Below are 10,315 nucleotides of genomic sequence, written 5' to 3'. Positions count from 1 at the left end.
CAAAACTCACAGAAACCAAATTTCACTATTATCATTTTATTGGAACTGCCCCAACATCTCAGGAACATAGTTTAAGAAACAGAACTGCAAAATCAATCATAATAAAATAAGAAAATTTTTAGGACTGAACCCTATTGAGAAAAAATATAAAACAGATCCTGTCAAGTATAAAAATTCATCTTGGATTGGAGAATTTCTCAAGACTTACAGGGAATTTTTTTAATAAGAACCTTTTTACAAAATCTTCTTATACATGTTAACTTTCACCCATATTTTTCATAATTTATTTGATCAATTTTGATTGGGTTTTTAAAATTATCAAAATCTCTTGTCAAAACAGTCTTGCTGATAGGGCTGAAAACATGTATTCTTTTGCAATGGGCATTTCAGCCTTATTACTAACCAAATCAGAATGAAACAAAATTCTAAATTCATGCCCTAGATGTCTGAAACACTTCAAAAAAATTCTTATAATTTATTGATTTCATTTTCAAAAAGATATTGATTTGTTTATGAAACTGGTTGAAATAAAAAATGAAGACAGAATAGCCAAGATTTAAACTCATGCAAGATCTATTAAGCAAGAACAAGAATCATGATATAATCTATATAATCACAATGCTCTAAAATATCTATAATATTATACAATATATCTTTGATCATATTTATGCTATTCTTGCTAAAACATTAACATCTATCATTCAAGAACCATAAAACCTTCATGGAATATGTTAAATACAATTTCATCTATGCAAGAATCACAAGAAACCTTAAACAATATGAAATCATGGTTTATTTATGAAATAACATATTATTTAATAATGCTACACATGAACTAATCTACCATATATGCTCATATCAACTTTCTTTATCATAAAACATCAAAACCCTAAAACATTTTTGCTAAAATATTTTTCAAAAATAATTTTGCATACAAGAATATGGATTCAAGCATATATCAAAATTTTAAAACTTATAAAACTTATATTTTATCAATATAATCTAATATTAACATCTTAATCATGCTAGAATAAATAAGATCTAACCAATAACAAAAAAAAAACAAGTTTTGCTCGAATCATTTTTCATCATGAAGGCCCAAAAATAGTTCTATTTTTAAAATCATTTTTTTTTAAATTAAATGGTGACATGGATCCCCCAAAATGTGTTCTCTAAATTAAAAATCAATATCAGAGAGGTATTCCAAGGTCTGATCCTCAATGGTTTATATCTGAAAATCATTCTTACACATATCTCATGTGTTTGGATAGATCTATGTCTACGCGATTGATATACCTACCTTAATCGGGTTCTCAAACGTAGAATGACCTTCATCTCTCATCTTCAAACCTTGAAGAAGCTTCAATGACTGCTGAAAAAAGCTCTAAGAAAGAAGAACAAAAAAGAAGAAGAATATAAAAGAAAAATAGGAGACTAAGGAAAAAGTAGCTTAAAAATCCCACCATTGGGGGTCGTCCCCTCCGTCGTGTGGGTCTCTCTCTCCTACTAGAGATAAGATTTATCTCTAGTAACTACTAGGTGGGTTGTCCCTTCTAGAAGCCTCCTTCTATGGGACTTTTAACAAATTTTGAAACTCTTCTAGAAGAGTTTCAATCAACTCAGGACACTTTAGAGTCCTACTTGAATAAGACTTTATCTTATCTAACTAATATAGGGTCCACTAGAGGGGGACATCCCAACCTTTCTAGAACCCTCTAATTATTTAAATAAATAAATAAATTAATTAAATATCTTCTAAAAAAGCAAAGTGGGCCGCACCAAGGTAGCGCCCCACTTGGGTCCAAATCCAAGTGATCTGGATCCACAAACCACATTCTGAATCCAAACCTAGATGGGTTGGATCCAGGAACCAAACGATAATCCAATTTTAAAACTCAATTTAAATATCCATATCTAAACATGAGATCCAAATCAACATTGGATCCAAAACTTAGGTTTGGATCTGAACCTAACTCATCCAAGATCCATAAAACCCTGAGTCACCCCTGAACTCCTGTAGGCCGCCCTAGTAGCACCTAGCACCCCACTAGGTTGGGCGTGACTCCCTATGCCTCTTTTGAAACTTGGTTTCAATCCAAAACACAACTCGGTCAACTTCAAACAAACAAATTCAAAGCCTTATCCAATTTAAAAATCTCAAAATTGAGGCTAATCAATTTTAAAAATTGTATTTTTTGAACTAACCAAAAATTAAAATCATTAAATCGAATCTCTATCGATTTCTACGGCTCGTAATGGATCTAACTAGATTCTTAGGTCAACTTAGACTCTTGAATTTTGCTTGAATTTAACCTGAATTTAAAAGTTGAACTAAATCAAAATCGCATGTGTTACATAGAATCTATAACCTTTGGTTTATTTGAGATATTCAATAAAGGTACATCTTATGAATCTGCTATTAAGTTTATCTCTTGATCAATATATTATTTTTATGTGAGCTACTGAACCCCATCTACAAAGATGACTAAGGTCTGGTTTTCTTTCAATTCATAACTCATAAGGTGTAGAGGAGACTGCCTCACATGGAACCCTATTCAGAATGTATGTTGATGTATAAATAGCTTCTCCCCAATATTTTGGGTATTGAAGCATGAAACAACATGCACCTGATCATGTCAAGAAGAGTCCTATTATATCTTTCAGCCATACCATTTTGTTGTGATGTTACCAGTGTTGTTATGTGAGGTTTGACTTCATTCAACTAACAATATTCAGTGAATTCATTTAAGGTGTATTATCCCCCTCAATCAGACTGTAAGACCTTAATTCTTCTTTCAAGTTGGGTTTCTACTTCTTAACTATATTCTTTAAATTTGTTTAATACCTCAGACTTATATGTTATAAGATATATATAATTGTATCTTGAATAATCATTAATAAATAATATAAAATATTGCATTCTTTTATAAGTTTGAGTATTAAAAGGTCCACAAATATCTGAATGTATAATTTTTAATAATTTAGATGCTCTAATTACATTAGTTGAAAATGATTTTCTTATCATTTTTCTATAAATACAGGATTTACATCAATAGAAAGATGCTTCTTTAAAGTTTGATATTAGATTTTTTTACTAGTTTCTTTGTTTTTTTAAATTAATATGTCATAACCTTTGGTGGCATACATTAACATCTACATTAAAGACCTTATCAATATAACCAGAAGTGGATGCTATTTTATTCACATCAGAAATATTGAGTTTAAACAACCCATGCTCTTTGTCAAAGACCGCATCAAACATAATCCGACCATGTCTTCCCACCATGACCTTTCTTGAGGAAAACCTAACTTTAAAGCCCTTATTAACAAGGGCAAGAGCTAGAACAGACACAAAGTTTTGTTTCATGAATAGTACAAAAAGGACATCAGTCAACAAAATATTATTTGTTGTGGTTTCAATACGATAAGTCTCAACACCCATAACATCAAAGGAGGTGTTGTTCTCTATGTACACCCGATGTTCTTCTAGATTAAACTCAGTCATGTCCAACACACCTTCCTTCTTCTTGACAATATATCATGTTGTTCTAGAATCCACCCACCATCCCGAAAGTTTCTGATCCGCATATAAACACTTGAATGTCTTGCAAACTATCTCATGCCTCTCATATTGCCTACTAAATATGTTATTTATATTGTTATTATATTGGTTCTAGCGACTCTGACAATCTCTCTTAAAGTGTCCAACTTTTTCATACTTGAAATACTTCACCAGGGAGGTGGCTCCTTGTGGCTTGTAGAATGTTAGATCTTATTTCTTATCAAATTTGCCAAAAAATTTAAATGGCTTTCTTTTAAATTGTGGTTGTCTGGGAGGACCATGACTACCACCAACATCATTTTTAGCGAATTGTAATTCACTCTTTCTATCTTGCTGCATATATTATTACTTAATTTTCAATTGGGTAGGCAACTCTATGAATGACAAGTTCTTGGGGCTCAGCCTAAGGACAACGGTGACCATCCTTCACGAAAATGGAGGCTATGCAGAATAGTAGATATCTGCATACGATCTGAGATTGCATTCCCACTTATAGTTAAATCTTTTGTCATTACTAGCATCTTATTCACATGGTTGACTACTTATATTTTATATGAATTGTATTGCTCCAAGAGCAACTTTATATGAGTTTCTAAGGTAGTATCATATTTTATTGAAATTGCTTCAAACATCGATTTTGCAAAGGCATAATCCTCAAATACCCTAATCAGATCATCCACAGTATATGTTAGCATGATAGTTGATGACCACTTTCATGGGATTTAATACCACAGAGACTAAGCTCATGACTCGGATTCTACTATGAAATCCAAGATTAGAGATGTAAATGGTTCAGATTTGGATCCGATGTGCCTAATACCATATTCAACTAATCAAATGTTGGCTAAATAGATTCTGATTATGAGGGTGACAAGCTCATACCAAAATCCGCTTTTGTACATGTAAACGGATTCAGATATGCATCAAATTTGGATATTTCTCTGATTCGGTAGCAAAAAAATCACAACCATATCCACACCTGATTACATTCAGACATGGTTTTGGCTTAACAAATGCAACTAAACCTAATCAAATTCAGTTGGATATCGGATAGAATCTGATTCCTTGTCATCCCTATCGATATGGATCTGAAATTGGATCCACTCTTCAAAGGTCCATACATATCAGATCAAGCGTGACCTGACTCCCATGTGGCCTGTTCTCTAACCTAGAAGGGATGCAATATGACCTGAGCCGGTGCACATTAACATAGGTCTAATTAGTTAACCGGTTGGCAAATATGAAACATGTATTGTGCAATTCAGATCTGGTTCTGCTTAGTGTCATGCAGTGAGACCAGAACCTTGATGCTAGTCCGAGTCCGGATTCTCACTGATCCAGTAAAGGTCCGAACGTTGGAGCAGACAAATTTTTTTTAATCTAAATAAAACATTTTAGAAACCCAATAAGACTAAGGGTATTTCAATAATTTTACCTGCACGAGTTTCCGTCTCCTTCCTTAATAAGTCAACTCCATTATCCGTAGCCCCCTCTCTCTCTCTCTCTCTCTCTCTGTCGGTCGCTCGCTAGCTGTGATCGGACGGCCTCGTCGGAATGAAGATTTCTCTCGCTGCCATATTGACCGTCTATCTCATGGCAGGTTTCCCAGCAACCTCGTTCTCCCTCGTTTTAGATGGTATGACCTTCTTACCTCCTTTTTTATCTCATAACAGAGCAAGTTATTTTGTCTTTGTCTACTTAGGGGGTGTTCTCAGTTATTCAGAAAACTAGGATAAGTTGGGATATTATGGGGTGTATTATCCCAAATTATCTCAGGTTTTTGGTGTTAAGTGGATCATCCAAAAACCCACAAAAGTTGTTTTTGTCATGATTCCATGGATCTAAGAGACTAGACCGAACCAAGCCATGGCAGTTGATATAAGACCAGCCAACTGGATTTGTTGTAGAGTCAAAATTTCGACTAAGGACTCTCGCAGGATGCTAGCAGCTGAGCTTGTTTGCATCACAGTCACAAAATATGGGCGATATTTTTTAAAATGATTGTGATTTTACCAAATAACTTAAATTATCAATACTAAACCAAAATAACGGTGATAATTTCAGAATATCACCTTTTTTTTGTTGAAGTTTTTCACTTTTGTTACATATTGTTTTATTTGTTCATATATTTTCTGTATAATTAGTGTTTCTACATGTGTTGCACCTTCCCCCAGTGCTTTCATGCTTTACTGTTTGAGGACAGTGTTATCGATGAAACACTGCATTGAGACTAGAGTTGGCAACCGCAACACCACATTTAATTACTATTCACAGGTGGCAACACATGGAAATGGTGTTTCTATCTCAGTGCAAGGCTCCCAAACAGGGCCCAAGAAATGTTGATGGTTTGTTCTTTGCCCAAGTTCCAACTATTCTTCTCAGCTCGCTCTGTTATGCCTTTAAATTCCTTAGTTCTATAGAATTTGGGATATGGTTTTGATGTTTAATTTGGTTTGTGTGCAAAGGTGGTTTGGAGGAGAAACATATATCGAGTTGGGAGCCTGTTACAAGGGATCGGATCAAGGTCTCTCATCATGAAAGCGGGCTCGGCCTGACTAACCAAGAACGGTCTGTGTTACTGTGGTCTCCAAGTTTTCGGAGCTCACCTGCACCACCGGCGCCTAGATTTAATCGACCTAGATCATATTTCGTCATGCCTTCACCACCACCACCACCATTGTCACCAAGTAAGTATGCCAGCCCAAGCCCAACACCATACTAATGTCTTTGACTATTTGGATCAATGCCATGTAGAAGAGAGATTTGCAAATGTTGTATATCCTCAGTCCACCTTTAGAATTGATACGCAACTGTATGAATATCTCTAGAAGTCGTCTTCCCTGTAATTTTGTTTTTTTGTTTGCTCTGTAATCTGTGTTTTTACTGTTTGCTGTAATTTGGAGTGACCTGCGGTGTGTCGGGCCTCCCTGTTACTCGGCGTGATATCTCATCGCACCTAACTATTCAATCTGCGAGATGTTTATTGCCAAATCAATGCATTTATTATCATATTTCAAAAAATATACACATCTCTAGAAGTCATTAATAAAATGGACCATTGAGTTGATTCAATGTTTCAGGACGCTGGATCAATGAATTAAAAGGTACAGCAAGGATAACATGTTGATACCAACGGGGGGGGGGGGGCGTTAAGAGCAGCTAGTGCACGTCACCTTGTGTTGGGACGTTGCGGGTTCAAAACCCAATTGGCTAATTTTTAATAAATATTAAAACATGGTTAAAATTATTTATTAATATTATTTTAATGACTTTAACACATGTCACGTTCTGATTGACACATAATATTTTTTAATTATTTAATGGCCGATTCAAGGATATGAATGCTTTGAACCTCGCCGAGGACATGGCATTGGATAGAAATGATTGGAGGAGAAGGATTCATGTGGAAGACCCAGAATGATTTTCTTTTTTGGTTCATATCGCCGACCCCAATTGTTTTGGGATGAAGGCGTAGTTGTTGTTGTTTGTTGTTATTTAATGGCCGATTCAGAATGATTCACTTAAGTATCGGTATCGGCTGATTCACCTAAATTGTTAGTCAAACGATACAGGTCTGATTCCGATACTGACAACATTGGTCCACCAATGACACAGAATCGTTTTTCGTTTCGATTCATGTGCGATACAAATTAAGACGTGAATTTATCTGAATCACACAACTTTTAACCAAGGAAAGTGATGCAGTACGGACCTGTGATAACTGTGACTCGAGTCAAGATCCAAATTTGACTCAGATTTATCCAATGGGCTTGAATCTCGAGGTATCCTCTCATACGGGTGAAGGGCCTGGCCAAGAAAACAATGTTATTCGTAGGTCTACTCGTATGACCAAAGGGCAACTGAAGCGCGCATACAGCCCTTCGCCAACCCGACACTGATCCGAACCATGATATGGTTCAAATGGATCCTCCAAGTCCTTTTATTAGGCCTGTTCTTAAACCCTGATATGTGATCCATCAGGAGGGCACATCCCCTCTATAAATAGTTTAATGAAGAAGAGAATAAACATAAAATATTATTGAGAAAGAACCCTCATTACTTAATTTCCTTTGTTTCTCCCTTGGCATTTAATTCATTCATTATTCTTAGTTCTTATTTTCATAGTTATTAGCATAGTTAGGTATTTAATCCTGCGGGGTTCAGGAGCGATCCTCCTGTTCACTGCAGTAGATTGATATAAAAATTTTGGTTCTCACCTCAATTGATCGTCAAGTCACGAGATTCAATGGTGGATTCTGAAGAAGAAATGACAACACACATTGATCGTTTGTAATACACAGTTGGGTGCCTTGATGATTAGTTCTACATTAGTAATGAAAGAATACCTGGTGTGATCCAAAGTTTAGAGCAAACTATAGAAGGGATACTCCTACAAATCAAAGATATCAATCACCATATCAATTAGTTTGGGAAAATCTTGGAAGAAAAGAATCTCACACACACACAAATCTGATCAGATGCATGTCAAGATCTGCCAAAAGGGGTGGAAAATGTTCCACAAAGTGAGGTCATTCACAATCAGGGAAGTGCCCCAACGACAGGGTAGCAAGTGGTCCAGCATCAACAAACATCGGCCAATGATGAAGGTAGTCTCGCTCACCCGAGGGTAGGTACGATACTCGCCATCTATCCTGGAGCGAAGAATGAAAACAAACAACTGGTCGGTAATACAACTCCCTGCAGTTGGCCTCCAGAACAATCACCTCATTCAAGTCGATGCAGGGGGGCATACTCCCCACCTGAGGTTGGTTGGTTCCTACACGGGGCCGACGGCTGGGGGTGAAACCAGAATCATCGACGAGTTCTGGCTAGCTGAGGCTGACTATAGGGGGGTTCCCTACTCCTCCAAGTAGCCTCTCGACACCGGGTTTCATTAGGAAGAGTGTGAGCCCATGCACTATAATTCCCACCTTGCTTACTCCTAAGAAAGACGAGTCCAAACACATGTGTGTTGATAGTCGGATGATCAATAAGATCACAATTAAATATTGTTTGCTTATTCCCCAGCTAGATGACATGTAAGACATGCTAGCGAGCTCGAAAGTCTTCTCGAAGCTTGATTTAAAAAGCAGTTATCATCAAGTTCGCATTCACGAAAGAGATGAATGGAAAACAAGTTATAAAACTCGAGATGGACTTTTTGAGTGACTAGTCATGCCTTTTGGGCTATCAAATGTGTCTTGCACGTTCATGAAAGTGAAGAAGTAAGTTCTCCGGCCCTTTATAGGAAAGTTCATGGTTGTGTATTTTGATGACATCCTTGTGTATAGTCCCACAAATGAAGCCCACTTGTCTCACTTGTGATGAGTCTTAGAGGTCGTACGTCAGGAAAGGTTATTTGTCAATTCCAAGAAGTATTGATACTTGACTTTAAGTCTTATGTTGCTAAGTTTCGTATTCTCATCTGAGGGTGTCAAAGTCTATCCCCCTAAGGTCCAAGCGATCGTCGATTGGCCTGCATCAAAGTCTATTGGTAAAGTTTATAGCTTTCATGGTTGGGCCACATTCTACCATCATTTTGTTCAGAATTTTAGCTTCATTATGGCACTGATTACAAAGTCGCTTAAGAAAACTACTTTTCATTAGACTCTAAAGTCAAAGACAACTTTTAGTCTCATCAAGGCCAAGATGACCAATGCTCCCGTCCTAGCGTTACCTTACTTTTTGCAAGTTGTTGAGGTCAAGTGTGATGCCTCTAATACGAGAATTGTTGTCTTGAGTCAAAATAAGAGTCAAGTCACATTCTTTTAGTGAAAAGTTGAACCAAGCAAAGCGTCAATATTTCATATATGATTTGGAATTGTATGTGGTTGTACAAGCCCTTCTTTACCATAGGCATTACTTTGTGTATAAAGAATTTGTCTTGTACACCAACCATAAGGCACTTAAGTTTTTGAATAGTCAATGCAAGGTTAATGCTAGGCACACTAAGTGGATCTCCAAGAGTACTCTTTTACCATTCGACATCAATCTAGTACTCTTAACAAAGTAGTTGATGCGCTTAGGCATAAATATAGTCTCCTTACATCCCTCTCTACATAGGTTACTGGTTTTGATCAATATAAGGAACTATACCCTACATACCTTGATTTTAAGGACAATTGAGAGAGGTGTAATGCAATGAATGTGTCCCCTTAGTCTCCATTTTTTATTCTAAGTGGATTCTTATTTCGGGAAAACAAATTATGCATTCCTAACTCTTCTCTCTGTTTTTTCTTAATATCTAAGCTTCATGGGAGTGGGTTGGTCGGTCATCTTGGACAAGACAAGACGTTTTTCCTCCTACATGACTGCAATTTTTGGCCGAAGTTGAGGCGTGATGTCGTTCATTTTGTCTAGCATTCTCATACGTATCAAGTGTTTAAAGCCATTAGCAAAACATGAGACTGTATACCCCTTTGCCTATCCTAGATCGACCTTAGGAGCATGTCCCAATGGATTTTGTCATTGGGTTGCCCAGGACTACCCAGAGGTTTGTTTCTATTCTAATTGTAGTTGATTGGTTTTCTAAGATGACAATTTTCATCCCTTGTAAGTGGACCACAAAAGCTTCTCTTGTTGCCTCTTACTATTTCAAAGAGGTGGTTTGTTACCATGGCATCCCATGTTTTATCATGTCTGGTCATGATACATGTTTCTTAGGGCATTTTTGGCGATCTTTGTGCTCCTTGCTTAGAACTAAACTCCAATTTAGTAGTGTGTACCACCTACAAACGGATGGGCAAACTAAAG

The 10,315-nt window shown here is 36.5% G+C and overlaps 1 long non-coding RNA gene across 1 annotated transcript; it reads left to right on the top strand.

Moving 5' to 3' along the window:
* Positions 1-5,076: 5,076 nt before the first annotated feature.
* On the top strand, positions 5,077-6,550 carry LOC149834039 (uncharacterized). Its single transcript, XR_016432499.1, has 3 exons — positions 5,077-5,198; positions 5,737-5,907; positions 6,028-6,550. It is a non-coding gene; the product is annotated as an uncharacterized LOC149834039 (long non-coding RNA).
* The last annotated feature ends 3,765 nt before the right edge of the window (positions 6,551-10,315 follow it).

The sequence above is a fragment of the Nuphar pumila genome, chromosome 6 (genome assembly GCF_984573655.1).
Source record: "Nuphar pumila chromosome 6, dmNupPumi1.hap1.1, whole genome shotgun sequence".
In the NCBI taxonomy this organism is placed as follows: domain Eukaryota; kingdom Viridiplantae; phylum Streptophyta; class Magnoliopsida; order Nymphaeales; family Nymphaeaceae; genus Nuphar; species Nuphar pumila.
This window is presented reverse-complemented; position numbering and strand designations above follow the sequence as displayed.